Source organism: Cibotium barometz, chromosome 24 (genome assembly GCF_041138505.1).
Source record: "Cibotium barometz isolate CiBa-2024 chromosome 24, ASM4113850v1, whole genome shotgun sequence".
Taxonomy (NCBI): Eukaryota; Viridiplantae; Streptophyta; class Polypodiopsida; order Cyatheales; family Cibotiaceae; genus Cibotium; species Cibotium barometz.
Window position 1 is genome coordinate 47,446,900 of NC_141069.1, and position 22,487 is coordinate 47,469,386.

The window sequence follows — 22,487 nt, forward strand, 5'->3', positions numbered from 1 at the left end:
TAACACTAATGATTCTACTAATCCAAAAAAGGTGAGCCATTTTAGAGTGTTTCTAAACACTAAGTGTGTTCTTAAACACTAATGGTGAATCTAATTACCAATACAAGTGTCATTAGTGTGTTCTTAAACACTAAAGGTGAATCTAATCACCAATACAAGTGTCATTTAATGCTAAAAATGTGCTCTTAAGCACTAATAATGTTGCTAAACACTAATGGTAATCTAATCACCAACGAAAGTGTTCCTTGACACACTAATGTTGCTAAACACTAATGGTAATCTTAATCACCAACGAAAGTGTTCCTTGACACAATAATGAAGCTCTCTCCATCAAAATTAGTGGTTGGGCACAAACCCTAAGTGCTAAACTATAAGCTTCACCATCTTAATCTCCTTTTTTATGCAACATCCTTGGCTTGATTAAGGGTTGCTGCACTCTCATAAGTCTTTCTCTTTCTACTTAAGCCAAAACATCACAAATTTTCTGGTTTTCTTCTTCATAAATCAGTCCATTACTCTCTTGTAGAGTCTCCCTTCAATACCCAATGTCAAAGGAAAACACCCAAATTAAGAAGTTCTCAGGAGAGGGCTTCCACACTTGGCAAGTTCTTGTCAAGTACAAGATGATGTCAAAAGGTTTTTGGCCATTCATCTCCAGCACTAAGGTTATTGATCGAACTAAGGCTGAAGATATTAAAGATGATGAGAGGGCACAAGCCATCATCATGCATCATCTTGATGAGGCTCTTATTCACCATGTGGACGAGCTTTCGATTGCAAAGGAGAAATGGGATGAGCTTGACAAGCTCTATGGAGCTTGTGGTAAGAATTCCAAGATCTCACTTAAAATTTAACCTTTTAGCTTGGAGCTCAAAGAGGGAGATAGCATTGAGCTTTTATCTCTCACTTGAAGGGCCTTATGGCTCAACTTGCATCAGTGAATGCGAGGATGGATGAAGATGATGCAGTGGCTGTTTGCTAAAAGAAGTCAAGAAGGTGTACCCCACCTTAGTCACCACTCTGAAGAACATACCTAATCCCATCCTTGAAGGAGTCATTCAATCTTGTCTTGATGAAGAAAAGAGGCCAAAGGGAGGAGCTAAATCTTCAAATGGATCGACTCCATTGGATATCGAACAAGCTTTGTCACATCAAGTGAGCAAAGTAAGGTGTACCTATTGCAAAAAGGTAGGTCATTTTGCAAATAATTGTTGGATCAAATATCCCAACAAGATGAAATGTAAAAAGTGTAAACAAACGGGGCATATCACTTCTAAATGTCCTACAAAGAGTTAGAGGCTAACTTTGCATCAGCCTCTAACTCCAATGAGAAATTGTTTTAAATCTCAATGTAACAACACCTATATTCCTAACCTTGTATGCCTAATGTTATAAAGGCAACCTATGTCCAATACCACCTATTCCAATTTTATCATAGTTGGTATTGAGGGGGGTATTAAAAGACTAAGGTCATGTAAGAGGGTAGGAGAAGGGTGTGTGTGTGAATGGACTTATGGTCCACTAGCTCACCTATTTAAAGGCAAAGCTAGAAGGCATTTTGTGTGTGCAAAGGCCAAGTTGTATGCATAAGCAACTTAATGAACAAGATTTGTTCTTGTATTTTTTGGGTCTCTCTCCTCCACTCAACTTGATCTAGCATAAGCACCACGTTTTCTTAACAGCCATGTCCTCTAACAAGAAACCTTCTCTCACAAGAAAGGGGCTGAAAAAAATCAGCAAGTCCTCCTCTCAGGCTGTGCACAGCAAGAAGAAAGGCAGGGAGGGTGGGAAACTAAATGGAGAGGAAGAAGATCTCTCCAAGATGTAGTTCCATGTCCTCAACACCTAAAAGAGGGCTTCACCAATAAGAAAAATAAAAAATCTTTACTGAAAATTCAGAATTACAACAGTCCAAGTGTTAGATGAAGAAAATGTAGCACTCTTGAGGAAGCCTCTTGATGAGGAAGCCTTTGCTCTCGGAAGAAAACGCAGCACCTTAAGGAAGTACGCCGCCGAGGCAAAGATCATCCGACCGCAAATACTCCCGATGTTTATGCCAAATGGGACCGCACCGCTCCAATCCGCGAGGAAAACTGGGCACTTTACCTTGTTGGATAGATAGAGTCTGACAACATTACGATGCTCGACCCTTATCCATTGACATCGTGTGGGTGACAAGTTGGAAAAAGGTCGCATGGAGCCATATTTGGGCTATCTGGAAACTAATAGAGGAAAGGTCCATTGAGACCAATGCTCTATGTGAGGGTAGTCCTTTGTAGGGTCTACCTCTCTGTCTAGACCGCCTGTCTCGAGATTGTTTAAGCCCTACAAGTGGTGCGCTTCCAAATTTGGCTCTTAAAGCGAGGATACCCAAGCGATTTCTCTTGGTGGTTGGACAACATGCCGGCAGGGGTACTTGGAGAAAATGGAGTTTGATTAAGATGGGGCTCAAAAAGCATGCGGAGGACATGTCCTTGAAACTTTTTGGATCATTGGATCTCACTTTGGACCATCCAACCAAGAAATATGCCCGATATTGTGTATGCATAGGCGCCAAAGCCACAGGATGCCAGAAATCGTTATAGCGGCCCTGCGCAAACCTATCAAACGATGTCGGATGGGGGCAAAGCCCGAGATCCTCTATAAACCTACCATTACCAGTGCTTGTTTCAAGCCATTTTGGGTTTGGACATGGACAGGTCAAATTAGGCCCTAATTAGATGATTTGTCCATCTCGGGCCACGAGGAACTACGTCGCTGAGGCAAAGATCGTCTGACCGCAGACAATCCTCGATGTTTATGCTAGATGGGACCACACGGCTGACATCCTCAAGGAAAATTGGGCATTTTAAATTTTTGGAGGGATAGAGTCTGAGATTGTCATGATGCTCGACCATAATCCGTTTGCTGTCTGCGGGGTCGACCGGTTGGAAAACATGGCCTAGAGCCGTTTTCAGGCAGTTGAGAAACCATGGAGGAAGGGTTCGATGAGGACGACGCTCATGTCACAAGGATAGTCCTTTATATGTTCTACCTCCTTGTCTAGATGGCTTTCCGAAATCTTATATGCCCTTCAAATGGTGCACTGCCAAAGTTGGCTCCAGAGCAAGGATGCCCAAGCGGATTCTCTTAGTGGGACGAAATGCTGGGGGGGTACTTTGAGAAAATGGACTCCGATTAAGATGGGGCTTCGCACCCATGCGGAACACACCTCATTGAAACTTTCTGGACCAATGATCTCACTTTGGACCATCCACCCAAGAGATATGGCCGATATTGTGTCCGCACAGGTGCCAAAGCCACAGGATGCCAGAAGTTGTTGTTGCGGCCCTACGCAAACCTGTAAAATGATATCGGATGGGGATGGAGACCTAGATCCTTATGAACATACCATTATCAGTGCATGTGCTAAGCCGTTTTGGGCTTGGATGCGGGCCCTGATTAGAGAATCTGCCCATCTCGGGCCACCTCAAACTACGCCGTCGAGGCAAAGATCCTCCAGCTATGGATAATCCTTGATGTTTATGCCAGACGGGACTACACAACTGCAATCCTTGAGGAAAACTAAGCACTTTACCTTTAAGGAGGGATTGAGTTCGACATTGTTACAATGCTCGACCATTATCCATTTGGCACCGTCGTGCAAGCGACAAGTTTGAAAAAGTGGCTTGGAGCCATTTTTGGGCTATTGGGAAACCACGGAGGAAAGGTCCGATCAGGCCAACGCTCGGTGTGAGAGTAGTCCTTTGTATGGTCTACCTCCCTGTCTAGATGGCCTGCTAAAATCTTTTATGCCCTTTAAATGGTGCACTGCCAAAATTGGCTCTGGAGTGAGGATGCCTAGGTGGATTCTCTTGGTGGTCGAACGACATGCTGGGGGCGGGGGGTACTTGGAGAAAATGGGCTCTGATTGAGATGGGGCTTCACAGCCATGCGGAGGAAACGTCCCTGAAACTTTCTAGACCATTGGATCTCACTTTGCACCATTCGCCCAAGAGATATGGTCGATACTGTGTCCACACGTAGGTGCCAAAGCCATATTAGGAATTTTTTGAGGTCATTTAGAGGGCCTTGTAATAAGGAAGTTTGACCGAAATATTCCCTCCAAAAAGGGGAACCGGATAAATTTTTTGCAAACGAACTCAAAATTTGTCGAACTTCACATATTTAGATTCTACTAGATAGATACCTAGAAGATTCCTTTTTGCCTAGGAAAGATTCACGTTACGTGAATCTTCCCCAGGTAGAAAGGAATCTTCTAGTACTATCTTGTCCCTTCTCCAAACCCTATCATGTTATATATCAATGGATAGCTTTTGAAGAGTAGAATCTAAATATGTGAAGTCTAACAAATTTGGAGCTCATTTGTAAAAAATTTATCTAGTCCCTTTTTCGAGGGTATATTCTGGTCAAACTTCCTTATTACAAAGCCCTCTAAATGACCTCAAACAACCCAGATGGGGACAAACCCCTCAATCCTCTATGAATGTACCATTACCAATGCATGTGCCAATCCATTTTGGGTCTAGACGCAGACACGTCGAATAAGGCTGCCCTGATTAGAGAATCTTCCCATCTCGGGCCACTAGGAACTACACCACCGAGGCAAAGATCCTCTGGCTACGGTTAATCCTTGATGTTTATGCTAGATGGGACCACACGACTAAAATTCTCAAGGAAAACCAAGCACTTTACCTTTTTGGGACGGATGAAGTCCGACATCATTCTAATACTTGACCATTATCCATTGCCATCATGAGGGACAAGTTGGAAAAAGTTGATTGGAGCCGTGTTCAGGCTTTTAAGAAACCATGGAGGAGAGGTTCGATGCCACCAACGCTGTGCGCAAGGGTAGTCCTTTGTATGGTCTACCTCCCTATCTAAACGGCTTGTTGAAATCTTTTAGTGACCTTCAAATGGTGCACCGCCAAAGTTGGCTCTAGAGCAAGGATGCCCAAGCGGATTCTCTTGGTGGTTCGATGACATGCCAGGGGAGGGTACTTGGAGCAAATGGACTTCGATTAAGATGGGGCTTTGCAGGCATGCGGAAGACACCTCCTTGAAACCTTTTGGACCATTGGCACTCACTTTGGACCATCCACCCAAGAGATATGACCGATACTGTGTCCGCATAGGTGCCAAAGCCACAGGATGCCAAAAGAACTCGGAAAATCCGAAAACAACAAGATTAGCTTATCTTATATTGGCTTTCATGAGAGTGCATGTGTGTACCAAAATCTAAAAACAACAAGGTTAGCTTATCTTTTATTGGTTTTTTGTATCCTCTTTACCCACCAAAGAGATGGAAAATATAAATAGTTCATACCATGAGCCCAAAAAGCTCACAAATTTGACAAAAAAGGTCGCTAGGAAAAGCTCGCAAAAAAAAAATCCCCAATACCAACTACCCTTGCCACCATGACCTCTAATAAGAACTCGCTACTACCAACAAATAGAATCATGCCCATGAATGCAATTGTCTCCATAACTACTACTACGTCAAGTGTTGCATGACAACAAGGTGCAATCTCCATGATCACAACAACCAATAGAAAAATCATTCAGTTTCCTAGCCCCTTTGGATACATCCTTTACAATGCTTTATTAAATAATGAGGCTAGTCATAATTTGCTTTCTTTTGTAGCATGGCATCAACTGGGTAAACCTCATCTTGAACCAATTGATGTGAAAGTAAATTTTCTCAATAACAAGAACCCAATTTCTCAATAAGTAAAAATCATTCAGTTTCCTACCCCCTTTGGATACATCCTTTCCTACCCCCTTTGGATACATCCTTTACAATGCTTTATTAAATAATGAGGCTAGTCATAATTTGCTTTCTTTTGTAGCATAGCATCAACTGGGTAAACCTCATCTTGAACCAATTGATGTGAAAGTAAATTTTCTCAATAAGAAGAACCCAATTTCTCAATAAGTAAAGAGTCATTCAGTTTCCTACCCCCTTTGGATACATCCTTTCCTATACCCCCTTTAGATACATCCTTTACAATGCTTTATTAAATAATGAGGCTAGTCATAATTTGCTTTCTTTTGTAGCATGGCATCAACTGGGTAAACCTCATCTTGAACCAATTGATGTGAAAGTAAATTTTCTCAATAAGAAGAACCCAATTTAAGTGCGTGGTCAAATGAAAGCTCATATCCACCATCATAGCCAATTCTTGGTGGGAAACTTTTTTCGTAATTCCCGTGGAGAAGCTTAAGGAGCCTGTCATACTTAAAAGTGGTTTGGGAGACTTTTTTGTGATTCCCGTGAAAAATCTTTATGAGCGTCATACTTAAAAGTGGATGGGATACTAGCATTGAGTCCAAAACTTATGTGGCCATGGTAATAGGGAGTATGATAGAAAATTCCAACCCTAAACCTAAATACCCCACACAAAAATAGTTGTTGTAACTAACTCTTAAAGAGAGTGACAAAGGAGGAACCGTCATTATTAAGAAAATGAAATGTCGCCTCCTCAAATATGCCACACCAACTTTGCCTAGCAGTTCACAAACCTTACCATCCACATCTAGCTCTCCAAACAGGAAGAACCGTAGAAAAATTTCAAAAAAGAAAGTGCAACTTGCCTTTCAAGAGCATATGTAGTCTCTCCACCTACTCAACATCAGCAAACATGCATACGAAAAGATGGAGAAACATCCGAAATATACAAAAAATAAATTAACCCCTACCAAATGTTCAAAGAAGCTAAGATATGACCGGGTTCAAGAAAGGAGGAGTGCACATCAAGTACAAAAATCAATACCCCTAGAGATATCATTGATCCTTGACATCTTTCAATTCTTCCGTCAAAAGAGAGCTCGTACTAATGCCATGGAAATGGTATTGCCTGAAAATTGTAAAGAAATAGAGAAATTATTCTCACAAAAAAATGAAAAATATATAAAAGAAAAAAGAAAAGAAAGGAGAGCACAATACATCAAAAGAAAGAGAATGTGTAATCATGTATCTAACAACCTTGGAGAATGACAACTTCTATCACCAAGGGTTGAGTGATCAAAACCAACAAATAACATCATTTAACGATTTTTACAAGTCTAACACGATGCAACAATGAAGTCTATCAAAACGCTACAACAAGTCAGAATGCATAAGGACTTTGGGACACAACGAAGAGGACAAAGTGATAAGAACAACAAGCATTCTCTACCAATTCAACACGCGTATTCAAAACCAACCCTTACATGCTATTAGTTTTTAAACCTTGATTTCAAATGTTCAATTGCCTACATGCTCAAAATTTTCAATCATGGCTGGTCCCTTCCTCGAGTTGCTAGTGAGATGACCATTAACGCTACCATCCTTTTCTTGGAAATAGGCCTAGATTATCTATACCTAGACTGACATCACGACATGTCAAGGGGGTACACTAAAACTTTACTTTCGGTGGGCCAATCTAGGTAGGTTGTGAGACAGTTTCAAAAGAAAGTTAAAAGGTATCAAGACTAAGGTATTAACCATAGGCATATTCTTAAAACAAGTTCATGTATGGACAAGTAGTACTCATTTCTAAGTTAGATTGGCTTTAATAATTATCTTTTAGTAACTATATGGATTTTGGCCAGTCATATAAAATATTCAAGATTGCATATTTCTTGTTAAAGCGTTAATGTTTCCTTTACAACACTTTACTTTCTTAGTGTTGTCTTGTTGTGTAGGTCTTGCCAGAATTTATCTTGGTGCATGTTACAGACTCACCACAACCAAACAATTCGCATGATGCAAATATGCAACAACCCACACACGACATTCACTTACTCTTCATTAACATATTCCAAGGAGGGAAACTTGCTTGACCTGCACAAACTAATGTATTCTCTACCAGCAGTACTATGTTGCACCCAAGCTATCACAACAAGTGACTTCAATTTGCATACATACATATAATGGAAACTTTGAGACCTCTTTGTAGTGCACACGGTGTCTGCATAGCCAATCTCCCTTCCTGTAGTTCCAAAAATAAAGTTGTGCAAAGAGTCCAAACTTACCCCGCACTGCTCTCGTGAACGCCTAGGCACAAACTGAAAACGGAGGTCTAGATGTGCCCGAAACGTGTTTTTGGCCTAAAACATCTTTTCCAACAGACAATATAGTTTCCCTGTAGCTCTTCTCCCTGCGAAGAAATCTCCTCAATCAGAGTTTGTTTATTGGTGCCTCCTGAAGAGCTCCCGACACAAGGGTGTAGTTGCCAACACAAAGGGAGAAGAGTAGATGAAGCTCTTACCCTCGTACTTCTTCCTGTGCTTCTCTTACTTACCGCTCAGCCCTAAGCATGAACCAAGCTCTGATACCATTAAAATATGCAGGGGAGAAGAGATATTGAGATCTTGCAAGCACACACACACTCACACAAACTCTAGAAGAAAATACACAAGGTGAGAGGCTGGAAACTCTTCTTCTTCTTCACACAACAAAAGAGGTCTACAAAGAAGATAAAGTGACTATAACACATACTAGAGTATATACAAGCGGTCCATAATGTGAACACGCTAAGAGGAGTGGGTAGATGTGGACTAGTCAATGTAGTCCAGCTATAGCATCTCTAGTGAGGATATTTCGGTGCCAACCAAACCTGCCAATGACATAAATGTCAAACAATCATGAAAGGCACCTTGTGAGTGTCAGCTCATGTTTAGCTTGACATCTCAACAGAGGAGCTACCAAATCGAGTTCAATAATTTGGATTATTTGAAGAGGTGTCCAAACTAAGAAGAGTTTGTTGCCTCCTATAATGTAAAATAATGTCTATTGTGTGCTACAATGTAAACGTGATCCATGGATAAAGGCTAATTTGTAGGTTGGAAAGCCAATCTCAGAGTTTGATGTGTAAAAAACTACATACAATGGATTATCACTATCAAGAAAGAGAAGCAACCTACATGATTATCCCTTCACGTGTTCTCATGGGTTGGAAAGGCAATCTCAGAGTTTGATGTGTAAAAAACTACATACAATGGATTATCACTATCAACAAAGAGAAGCAACCTACATGATTATCCCTTCGCGTGTTCTCATGGGTGGTGAGCCTGGAAATGGAGGTCCAGCTCTTTTTGGCTCGATACTTTAGCGATCCAATACTGACTGGATTATGTGTTTTGGATAGCACAGAGGGTTCTTTGAGGGAGATGAAATTAAGCATGGAGAGTATTTTCCAACTATTGAATGGAATCATGACTTTCATTGTGCTGGTATAGATCTTTCTCATAGTATGTTTTTCTTTCATTCTTGTAGTTTACAACTATTGTACCTTGCATAAGGTACATAGATGGCACATGATATTTCTTAGAACAATAGATTCTGTGAGAGGGATGCACCATGCACTGATGTAGTCCAGCTCTTTAGTGTTCTTGTTGTTATAAAATATGTGATCTAGCATCCATTCATAGTGTGATTTCCTTGGTGATACCTTAGAGTGCACTGCTCTAAGGTTAGAAGGCTCAATTGCTAGAGTAACTGGGTGTAGGTCTAGTAGATATTTGGGTCAATGCATGCTCGGGTGTAGCCATTTTTGGTGAGGTTCAGGGGATTTTTTGTATATAGCTAACTTGCCTGACCCATAACTTATGCATTGCTCAATGGAATTTGACAAACGTGGTATCCAAGAAGTAGTACACATTCCAATCTTTAATATAAGACCAAAAAAACTTTTGGTTTGTTGAAAACCTAAATGGATTAAAAAAATGGAATCCACATTAGTGGGACTAGTGCATGGTGGTCTTAAAACACTGATAGTTGGTGATATCGGTATCTTGATTCCCCCTGGAATGGAAGAAATTGAAAATGTTCAATTTTTGCATGTGCAAAGATCTTTTAATAAATCCAACCCTATTTACAATTTTTCATTACTTCTTTTTCCCTGCACTTCCTTGCTATATGACTCATAAAAGCATGTCAAGGGTCATTGCATTTCAAATTGCACACCATCAAATCCGATAGAGTGTCCTTTGGCCTATTGGTGTTTTGAAGCATTTTAGGTCACATTCCACTTGCTTGGGGCAAGATTTTGCTGACGTGTGTCGCCGGAGGGGGGAAACCATGGTGGGTGAAAATTTGAATACCCCGTGGACTTTCAAATTTTCAAGCCTCCCACTCTGGCGAATGTTTTGAATAAAGTACATAACCTGCCACGCTGTGTCAGAACCTTCCCCCTCCTATGTTGCAAGGTATTATGTTCGTTTTCTTTGTCTTCTTTTCTTTGCTCTGTAAGACATTTTCTTTTCTTTACTCGCCTCACCAGCTAGCTGGTCTTTGTCTAATTGTCTCCATATGGAAATGGCAAGATGCAACTCATCCCCCAAACTACAAGCTGCATGATTTGGTGTGGCATTGTCTTTTTTACCATGGTAAGTTATCTTATTTGCTTTTCTCACCTAACGATCTGGATGGTCGCTATCTGATCGCTTTGCTTTGCTAGCCTCACTAGCTTGGTGGTCTCTATCTTCTTTGATTTGCTCACTTAAGCTAGATGATCTTTCTCTGATTGTCTCCATGGCAATGGCAATATGCAGCTCTTCATGGCTTGCAAGAGAACCAGACAAAGGTAGCGAGATAGGAACGCTAAAAAGCTTGGTCAAGGCACAAGGAGCAGATTGCAGGACGAGGAAAGAAATAGCACAAATGAGGAAACAAGCTCAAGGCAACGCAAGACACTTTTGCAATGTATGCAAAGGGAGAAACAACAAGAAGACATAACACTCCTTGTTTGCAGAGCAGCGGTAGGAAGCAATTGCAGATGGATGCATTCAAACATTGCCATTGCAAGAGTGAAGAACACGAGCTGTGGCCAATCGATTTGGTTGGAGAATTCACGGCAACAACATCAGGCCATTCAGATGAGTACGTATTGTGTCATTAGAAGCTTTACCTTGCACCCTAAAATTCATAGAGTGACAACCCTACCAACACCTCAAAAGATGCACACACAAGAGACACTGCTTTCTAACCTGAGAGATGGCCTACAGAAAGTGAAAGGGGTGCATAGCTTAGATCAACTAGCTGCAAAGAGGGCGACATTAGCTATGCTATTAACCCCTCAAACAAAGAAGAAACAGCTTGGATGCACAACGTCGAAGATGTTGTCAATGAGAAGGTCCAACGTTGCTCTAGAAATTGGACACAGAGTAAAAGTAATGCAGGATGATCCAGAATCCAAAAGTCTGTGGGCTTCACAATACAAGAAAAGGAAAGACAGCGACTGCGGAACTCACTGCTAGAGTGACATCGTTCTGGCACGAGAAGACGAGAGTTTCTCCAAACAAGAAGGACATTTTCAAAAAGCGAACGGGATGCAAACAATTTGAGGAGCACATCATACACTTGCTTGACACAATGTAGGTCAGTTGGTTGTCCTAACTAGGTGGTTGTATATGATTCTCGAAAGCTTTAGTACAAATTGTTTGAGTTCTAAAGTGATTATGCTAAACCAGCCCAACTAGCTCGGTGGTAGGAACATCATGCAACAAACCATTGAGCTGGTTTAGATGTAACACCAATTATATGGTTTAGGTGTAACATCATGCAACATACCACCGTCATATCATGTGATTTGTCTACCAATGCCAACCACCGTGGTGCTGTGGTTGATAACTTATCCACATACTACCACCGTCTTGGGTGGTTAAACCACCGCATTGGGGTGACCACTTATCATGTACTACCATCGTGTTGGTTAAGATCCCTAAAAAGAGAGACCAACCACTTCCTAGTACTACCACCCGCGTGCTAGTTGCGGTCCTAAATTAGCTTAATTAAATTAAATATCACCGCACTGGTGACTACCACTATCTTAAATTAAATACCGATACCAACCACCACACTAGTGATAACTTATCGAATACTACCACCATGCAGGTTAAACCACCGTGCTAGTCTTGTACTATCAATGTGCTGGTTAAGATCCTTAAAAAGCGAGACCAACCACTTCTTAGTACTACCATCATGCTAGTTGCGGTCCTAAATTAGCTTAATTAAATTAAATATCATCGCGATGGTGACTACCACTGTCCTAAATTAAATATCGTGTGATTTGTCTACCGATACCAACCACCGCACTGGTGATAACTTATACAATACTACCACCATGCTAGTTAAACCACCGCGCTGTGGTGACAACTTATCCTGTACTACCACCGTGCTAGTTAAGATCCCTAAAAAGAGAGACCAACCACTTCCTAGTACTACCACCATGCTGGTTGCAGTTCTAAATTAGCTTAATAAGGGAAAGTTGAAAGTTATGATCCTGGGCCTTAATAAGGGAAAAGTTGAAAGTTGTGATCCTGGGCATAATCGAAGGATAAACATTAGCAATAATGAATTTATTTCATAGATTATACACATCGATACATTTCAAAGATTATACATCTCCTTTCTGCTTTGAGCTCCCTTCACCAGATTGTCTTCCACGCTTGGGCTTCTTCCTTTCTCACTCCTTCGGGAAGGGTGGGTTCATTTCTTCAATTTCTTTGAGCTCCTTCAGCCTATCTCGCTCCTTCCGACAGGGTTGGTTCTTTTCTTTGGTTTCTTTGAGCTCCGTGAGCTTGGACTTCCTCTCTTCAGGCTCGCTTCCTAGCCTGGTCAACTTCCGTTCTCTTTTCACGTGTATGAGCAATTTGAAATGCCATTGCATGTTCTACTTTCTCGCTGTGGATATTTGCAGGCACATCATTTTTTCACAAGTTAGCAGCATTGGCATCAAACAAACTCTACATCTCGATTTTGCATGCACAAACACCCCAAAGCACAACACGTACAGAGGGTGGTGGCATTGGGGTCATCTGATCATGGATTCATCTATGATGTGCCATTTGCACACAGAGCACATACAAGCATTCATTCACATGCCAAGAGGATATTCATCCAATTTAACTATTGCAGCTCTGTGAGCATCACATTTTGACTAGTCTGACAGCAATCTACGTGCTGATTCCTGCCTCTCTCATCCTAAGGGTGCGGATGTTCTCCTTTAGCTCCTCCACTTGCTGCTGACTTTTGGCACAAGCTGCATCCGATTCTACCAGATCCTATCAAATCTCCTCAAATTCTTTAGTAGTGTCTACATAGGCCCGTTCCAAGACATCATTTCTATGTTGGGTTTCAATCAAGGTTTGAGGCTGCTTCTCAAAACTCTAAAGAGAAAATGCAAGCTCATCGACAGCCGCATTGTAGGTCAATTGCAAGGAATCAAACCTGTTTAGCCAATATTGGGCAGTCTCATTGTGTCGTTCACTATGGCTGCTCGTTACCTCTTCTACATCCTTCTTGGCATTGAAATTATTTTGCAGTTCTTGCATCAGTAGCCTGGTTTCTGCATTCTCAGTTTCTCTATGGCTGCTCGTTACCTCTTCTACATCCTTCTTGGCATTGAAATTATTTTGCAGTTCTTGCATCAGTAGCCTGGTTTCTGCATTCTCATTTTCTCTATCATATCATCTTTCTCAATGTTCAATGTGTTCTGCATGCTACAGAGCCGTTTGTAGAGGATATCCTTTTCGGCTGTCTGATTTGCAAGTGTGTTTTGTCCTTTGTAGCTCTTCCTTTGCATCCTCCACATCCGTTTGAATATCTCAAAGCTCCTGATTCAACTCCTAAAATTGAATGTGCTTCTCTACTTCTTCTCTTTTCTATTTTTCTATCTCTTCCAATCTTTCAATGGCCTTAGCTTGCTCTCATGTGTGCAAGGCCTTTGTTTCTGCCTCCTCTACCCTCACTTTTGCACCCTTCTTGAGGGTTCTCTCATGTTGGGCTACGTATGCTGCATCGGTGGCTTTCATGTTCAGAGTTTTGATCTGCTTCTCGATTTGCTCAATGCATTTTTTGAGGTGATTCCCCATTAGGTACATTCTAACACCTCATTGCTTGAGGTGACAATTGGGATTTTCCATTCAAGAGATTGTGCAAGTTAAGTAGCACACTCTTGGAGATTGCCTTCAAGAAGTTTATTCACTATCTCTACTAATGACTTGAACATGCCAGGATTTCACTGTTCCCCTTGTATCAGTAAAGAACTGCCTTATCTTTTTCAACTCTTTCTGATAATCATCAGGCAAGCTCGAAACCTTGATTCCACCATCTGCACTAACCTGAGCATCGGGGAATAAATCTAAAACATCCCTTTTCTTCCACTTCTTCTCCAAGAATTGTGCTTGCAAGTTGACTCCTCCATGAATTTTTAGCACCTTTTCAATCAATCCTTCATCGATGTTGATCCTGTTACCTTTATAGATGATGAATCCATCCTTCCTGTCCACTCAATCTATGAACTTAGTGAAGTTGAAATAGATCTTTGAGGGGAGGAGCTCCCATAACTCACGATACCAAGACTGCGGGGGGGGGGGGGGGGGGGGGATCATGTGAGAAGCTCTCAAATTGTGAAGCTCCCATAACTCATGATATCAAGACCGCGGGGGTGGGGGGGAGATCATGTGAGAAGCTCTCAAATTGTGAAGAGGGGTTTGAAGTCTGTGTGAGGATCGCTATGCAGAGGGGGTTCTGAAGGTTGTGTGAGGAGCTCTTGGCCTGTGCAGAGGGGGTTGACATGTTTTGGAGCTCGATGCATCTGAGGGATCCATTTTGAGAGGGGATAGAAGTTGCAAAAAGAGTGCAAGGGAGTGTGAGAGGGGATAGTTGCAAGAAGAGTGCAAGGGAGGAAGGAAATGGAAAGTGGAGGCTTAAGTAGAGTGGGGAAGGTAATTAGGCCTTAGCGAGCCACCACAGTGGCATATTGGGGACAAGCCCATTGAATATAATTCACCTTTATTGAAGGTGGCTCATGATTATTGGGGCATCTACCACCAAGCTTCTAATAATTACCCAACCGGGCTTGCATACAATTGAGTGGCGGTTCAGATTTGGCATGTGAAATTAAGTGACAGCTCGGATTTTAATTGATTGAAGGAAGACCACCACCGGGCTTGCATGCGATTAAGTTCAATGTAGTAAATGACTAGTCGCTCAGATTATTCAGACCACCATTGGGATTCCAACAAGATTTAGGATCAAAGGTACAGTCGCATGCAGTCGGATACATGAGTATTTGGATTTCATTAAGATTAGAGTTCCATTAATTACCTAATAGGAGTCATGATCATTTGGAGGGCACCATAGAGTCGATTCAGTCACCACACTAGCATGTGAAATTAAGTGGCAGCTAAGGGCACCATAGAGTCGATTTAGTCACCGCGATGGCATGTGAAATTAAGTTAAGTGGCGGCTCGGTTTTGAGTGATTGAAGGAAGACCATCGGGCTTAAGTGCAAGGCATGTGGCCTGGATTTTGATTGATTTCATTAAGATTAGAGTGGCATTAATTACCATCATGATCATTTGGTAGAGTCGATTCAGTCACCATGCTGGCATGTGAAATTAAGTGGTGATGTCGATTTAGTCACCGCGCTGGCATGTGAAATTAAGTGGTAGCTCAGATTTTGATTGATTGAAGGAAGACCACCACACTGGGCTTGCATGCGATTAAGTTCAGTGCAGTAAATGACCAGCAGTCGCTTAGATTATTTAGACCACCATCGGGATTCCACCAGGATTTGCATCAAAGGTGCAGTAAATTTCAAGTCGGCTACATGAGTATTTTGGATATTTGCCATCCTATCGAGCTTTAATGATTATTCGGACCACCAGTTTCCATGAGAGTATTATTTAAGAGACTCCTACTTGGCTATTTCATGATACTGCATCACTTACTTTGTGCTGCCTCTGCTCTTCACTCTCCTCTACTTTGCTTCATTGTTCATCCTCTCCCTCCATTGCCATGCGCCCATTCTCTTCCTCCATCCACATACGCCCATCCTCTCCCTCCATCGCCACACTTGCTCCCTCCACTCGCCTATCCGCTCCCTCCATCACCACACCCGCTCCCTCCACTCCCTCCCAACACCACACCATTTCCCTTCACCGACACCATTGTCACGCCTTTTAACTCCACCCAAATGCCTCCTCGTATCACTCTATATCCTACTCCACATATCAATGTCATCCCCATTTTGTCATCTTCCCGCCGCCTACAAGGTGGCCGTTTTGCATTCAAACCGGCTCTTGCTAAATTCACTTGTGCACCATCTTTGGACTCCCAGTCAGCTCCCCATAGGACTCTACAATGCCCATCTATTGGTAGATGCATGAAGCAAGCCTCTATTGTGTCATCCTGTATGGATGCCCTGTGGATGTTGATGAAGGGATAGCAAGATTCATGGAGGAGTGGTCTCATCTCACATCATGAGACTATATTGTACATCCATTTTTGTGTACAAATACATTTTATGCTTGTCTTCCATCATGAGACTGTATCAAAAATCCATCTCTGTAAATCATTTTTGATGTAAAAACACAAGGCCAATTTTGCCAATTGTGCTGACTACAATTTAAAAAGGACAACATTTTACTGCATCTTTTGTTTCATGTGTGTAATCTCGTAAATTGTTCACTTTAAATGAATCTCTCAAATTGTTAACTTTTGATGAATCTGTATCTTTTGTTTCATACATGTCCATAGGTGCGAGAGATAGTAAAGTGTTGGCCATCGTGCTGGGCAATTGAAGGAGCTAGGATTTATTTGACCCTATGTAATGCCACCGTGCTGGTGAATCATGCAACCATGCGCATTTTTTAAAGAATTAAATTTGATTAATTTAAGAGTGCAGTATCACAATTGATTGATTGAAGGTGATGTGATTGGAGGTGGCTTGTATTGATTAATTTAAGAGTGCAGTATCACAGTTGATTGATTGAAGGTGATGTGATTGGAAGTGGCTTGTATTGATTAATTTAAGAGTGTAGTATCACAGTTGATTGATTGAAGGTGATGTGATTGGAGGTGATGTGATTGGAGGTGGCTTGTATTGATTAATTTAAGAGTGTAGTATCACAGTTGATTGATTGAAGGTGATGTGATTGGAGGTAGGTATCTTCTTTGATTGACTCAATTTTGATTAAAGAAGATACCTTTGCTACAGTTTGTATTGATTAATTTAAGAGTGTAGTATCACAGTTGATTGATTGGAGGTGGCTTGAGTGGAGGTGGCTTGAAAGAGGGCTCCATCTTTGATTGATTCAATTTTGATTAAAGAAGATACCTTCGCTACAGTTTGTTTTTTTTCCCCGCGGGGCAAAACACAAAAGTTTATTTATGAGAAGAGAAGTTGAAGTTTGTTTCCAAACGAATGTAGAAAAACAAATTGAGTGCAAATTTAAAGTACAATGGTGGGAGAGATGGAGATATGTGAAACCACGCAGTGGTTGAAATAGTACTTGAAAATATCACGAGCACGGTTGGAATAGGAGATGGTCATTTTCATTAGATTGCATGCAAAAACCAATGCAATGGTGGAGAGAGTTAACCAGTGCACTGGTTGGAGAGAGCCATGTAGTGACACATGTCCAGCTCTGCGCGATCGGAAAGACCACCGCGGTGGAGAGAGCCATGTAGTGACACATGTCCAGCTCTCCGCGATCTGAAAGACTATCGTGGTGGTCTTTTCCAGTAAAGAGTGAGACCAACGAGGTGCATGAGCTGCATATAGTGACACGTGTCGAGCTCTATGGTGTTGAGAACAGGGAGTTTTGGCAGATTGCATTTGCGTGATGACATCGACTGGTGACAAGGACCGTAAAATGCTCACAAAGTAAATGCATGCGGTGACACGTATCAAGGTCTGCAGTGTTCAGAGCAGAGTCATTAATATGCTAGTATGCCGAAAAAAAATTTGGCGAGAGCGCCAGCCCACTCTAATTCCAATATCTCCCCCCCCCCCGCGCGTGTGCATTGCGGCCCCCCCAAAAGTGCCCCAAAAATAGTTCTGTGAATGGCTACACCCGATCATGCATTGACCCATCTTCCTTTTATTAGGGCATCATCTTTTAGGTTATTCTAGTGAGAAATCTATGGGAGGTGGAGAGATTCAAGGGCCCGCAGGCTAGGCACCTCCCTCTATTGAGACCATATAATCACGGCCTACTACTCACACATAAGAGCTACAAGAGAGCTGAGTGGAGAGTATGATGCCCATGCTTTTTGTGTACTTGATTAGTGATCAATATACTAAGTGGTACTTTGTGGGAATACTCTCCTCTTTGCATTTTCCATTAGCATATGCCTATGTGATGCTTTGTGGTGACCTTGCGTATACTCTAATGCTCATTGGTTACATCTCATTATTATCTAAGTGGTGGCATGTGTTGCTTTAGTGGTGTGATCTTGTCTATGTGATGATCTTTTCCATTGCTTGATTTATTCAATAACTAATCTCACACCATGTCTTTTAATATGGTATCAGATCTCCTTTCTAAGTGGGAGTGTAATCCTTCATGTGTTTGTAGGATACATCTTTGTGATTGTGGGTGTATGAGGGATTCTCATTCAATTTAGGAACATTCTCTATTATCATTGAGAGGTATTCCTTGTGAGAATCTCATTGTTGCATTTGGGATTGCTTCATCACTCCATTGGGTGGCACATTGGATGAAGAAGGTGTAAAATCATTCCACATGTGTGTGCAAGCCTCTATGTGAGCACAAAATTCCTTGTGAGTCTTACCTTGAGATTATTATCGTATCTATCTCTCTCATTCTCTTAGTGAGTGGCACACTTGGAGATTAAGGGAGGGATCATAACTTAGTGGAACACACCATTGTGGGTGTGAATAAGCATTAGAAGAAGGGGACCTCTATGTGAGAGAAACCTTCTGTGATGAAGAACAAAGTATTGGTGGGAGAGTGCATTGTGAAGGGAGTTGATTGCATCAAAATTGAAGCATTGAAGCTGTATCTAGAGATCCTCATCAAAGCCATCATCAAGTGGTAACCCGCCACCATTGATGGTTGAAAGCATCATATTTTAAGGTATAATGCACTATTTTTTTCTTCTAAGTGAAAACATAGAAAAATAAGTATTTTTGAGTTCTCTATTACACGTGTGTGAATCTACTTCAAGGTTTTTCTTAGGGATTTTGTAGTCCAACTAAAGGAAATTATGGTGAAGCCCAAGCTTAGAAACCTCCTAAAACTTGCACCTTTCAGCTCACTCAGAAGTAAAAGGTACTAATAAGTGGGTGTTGTATAGAGAACAAATAGAGAATTTGGAGGCCTTTAAGTGCTTGAATGAGTAGCATACGGGGCATCTCCTTTTTACACATAGTCTCTTAGTGAGAAAAGACAATATTAGATAATTTGGAAAAAAATCTCATACTTTGGGAATTACCTTTTCAACATAGTTTTGGCCATATCTTGAGCATATTAACTCCAAATTTGTCGGACATTATAGATTTAGATCCTACTCTTCAAGATCTTTCCAATGATATGTCACATGATAGGGTTTTGACAAAAGCTTGGATAGGTTCACCACCATGATCCCATTTTTCAAATGGAAATGGGATTTTTCCCAAATTATCTAATATGGTGTTAGCACTATCTCATTGGCCTAGATACACACATCTAAGTAGGCATTACACATCTTTGTGATCAAAATCTTGTAACATGCTCTAGATCTATAAAGAGCACATTGCATTTCATCTTGCATTGCTTAGTGACAAGAAGGTTGAGGGGTTCAAATGTGAGAGGTGATAGCCAAATGCCAAGGTCTTTTTACAAACTAAAACTAAAGCCCAAATATGACTTCTTCTTCTTATTTTTCTCCTCTTCTTCAGATTTATCTTCTTGTTCTTCTTCCTGACTCCTAGTTTTACGACCCCTTTTTGCCATTAATGGCATCAATGTTTCCTCTTCTTCTTCTGAGCATGTTTCCTCTAAAAGTGCTAAACTTTTATCCTCACTTTTTCTCAACTTTGGACACTCAGTACGATAGTGCCCCTTCTCTTGACATTCATAGCATGTGACACTACTTCTATTCCTAGGTTTATCCTCAGCTCGTGGAACCCTAGGTGGCCTTGCATTGACTAAGTGTAACTTCAAATCAGCAAATTCTGCCATAAGTTGTGCAATGTTATGATCCAAGGATGGAGCTTGTACCTGAGATGTTGAGGCTATCTCTACTCGTGATGGGGTTGGCACACTCAGAGAAGATTGGAATGTGGACTCAATATGAAGATTGGCCTCCTTCTTCAAAGCATTACGAAGAGCCTCTTTAAAATTAGTGGGATCTTTGCTAAGAACTTTTCCATGTAAGCGGGGACCAAAGCCCTGATAAACTTGCTCATCTTAAGGTGCTCCATTGCTAAATAACTCTTTTAATCTTTCATAGAAGGTGAAGAAGAAGAAGCAACAACATGTAAAGCAGCTTGTTGATATTTGATGAATAAGGCTTCATACCTCACTGAAAAGGCAGAAACTAACTCTCCTTCCTTTTGGAAAATTTGATCCAATTGCAATAGTAAAGCATTTGGCGACTCCACTGTCCCAAATCTCTCCTTCATTGCTTTGGTCAACCTTTCCCAATCATTCTTGGACTCCTCTGGCAAAGCCTCATGAAAAATAAGGCCACACCCTCCAAGAAATTTGGAAGTATTTCTGCCCTCTCCTTCATAGACAAACCCGTCAAGCGGCATGCTCAGTTAAACTCTCGGAGATAACTCCCCGGGTCTTCTCCTTCCAATCCTTGGAACACAGGAATGTTGAACATCTTACACCAAAAGATGAGTAGCAACAAGGAAAATTTACTTGTTAAAAATAACTTTCCTTTAATCATGCGGGACCTTGAGGTTAAAATAGAATAATTCTAAGTAAAACCTGCCCGTCATCTCCACCAAAAAGATGTGACACGAAGTTGGGGTTTGGACTTCGGTCACTTCTTAGAATCAAAAACACATTTGAATGAAACCTCACAGCCTCCTCACCTCCCTTTCTCTCCCTAGGTTAAGATAAAGATATACACATCAAAGGTGAGATCATAATTCATGGAAGGAAAGATGAAAGGCTCTGGAGTAGTAAGAATTTCTGCCAGTCTTGCAGCTCCAAACAAGAGGGCGATTCTTTGTTGGAAGAAAATCTTCCGACTCAGGATTATGTGAACGGAAACATACGGGGAATATTGGTAAGGTTCATCCGTTCGAATTGGGCAATTTGGACGAAACATATTAAAGAAAATAAATATAGCAATCACTTACAAGAGGATAAGACACATGGGGTTTGCCTTTTGATAAGAGATTAGGAGGAATTAATCATGACTAAGAAGAAATAATGGCCAAAAGTCTATAAAAATAGAGATACACAGAGAATTACAATTTTAAATCCATATAGGCTATATAAGAGAAGATTAAATAGATACGTAGAGCTTGAAGAGAGCTTCGCATCTATATAAAAACTTTCAAAAATGGGCAACCGAGCAAAAAGTTATGAGCATTTTACTACAAGACTATAAAACTGCCAAAATTCTATAAAAACAGAGATACACAGAGAATTGCAGTTTTAAATCTATAAAGGCTGTGCAAGAGAGGATTAGATAAGTGCGTAGAGCTTGAAGAGAGCTTTGGGTCTATATAAAAACTTTCAAAAACGGACAACCGAGCGAAAAGTTATGAGCATTTTACTACAAGACTATAAAACTGTCAAAATTCGCCTAAAAATTAGCAACTTTGGGAGAAATTATGATCATCTCGATCTTATCTAGTGAGGCGGTGGACACTGATGACCCGCCTGGGAGATACGCCCCACACTTACACCACTGGCATGGTTGGTGAGATCATGGGTGATATGCGGCCAGTGGGATGACAGGCTGTGTGACAGCCATTCTAGAGACTGGCATAGTTATAGCGCTAGCTCATTTAGTTGGGTTCACACTATAGAGAACCCTAGTATGTATTTGGTTATGGTGTGTACTCTTATCTTTGTATATGGTGTGTTGAGTGTTGTGTGAAGAAGAAGAAGATTTTCAGCCTCTCACCTTGTGTGTTCTCTTTTAGAGTTTTGTGAGTGTGTGTATGCTTGGAAGAGCTCAAGCTTTCTTCTCCCTGCATCTTTTCAGGTATTACTCTAAGTTAAGCTTATTTTCTATTATCCTCTAAAACCCCTCTACAAATTGAAGAGATTGGAGCTTCTCTCTCTCTTCAATCTTCCTTGGAGACTCCAACAACATACCAAACCAATTGATTGGTTGGGGGCCTCTACTCTGATTAAAGAGACTCTGATCAAAGAATCAAGTAATTTAGGAGGTAAAGTGTGGATTATTGTCTTCTTTTTCTTAAATCTCCAAATGTTTCTCTTCTCAACCCCTCTCAAGCTTGAGAGGCATTAATTTGAATGGCTTTTGAATACTATTGAAATCTTTAATGTATTGTAAATGAAGAAAAACATAAATTTTCATTTATGCTTAATTTATAATGGTTTTTAAGCATTTCTCTCTCTCCCCCAAAGAATGGTCAATCCTATGATCTATTCTCAATTCGAATGAAGCTTCTCATGAAGCATTTCTCTAATCTAAAAGTAATTTCTATGCTTGTCTAATTGGAGGCCAAAATAATGGCTTTTTAATACTTTTATGCTATTTAATTTATGGTAAAATT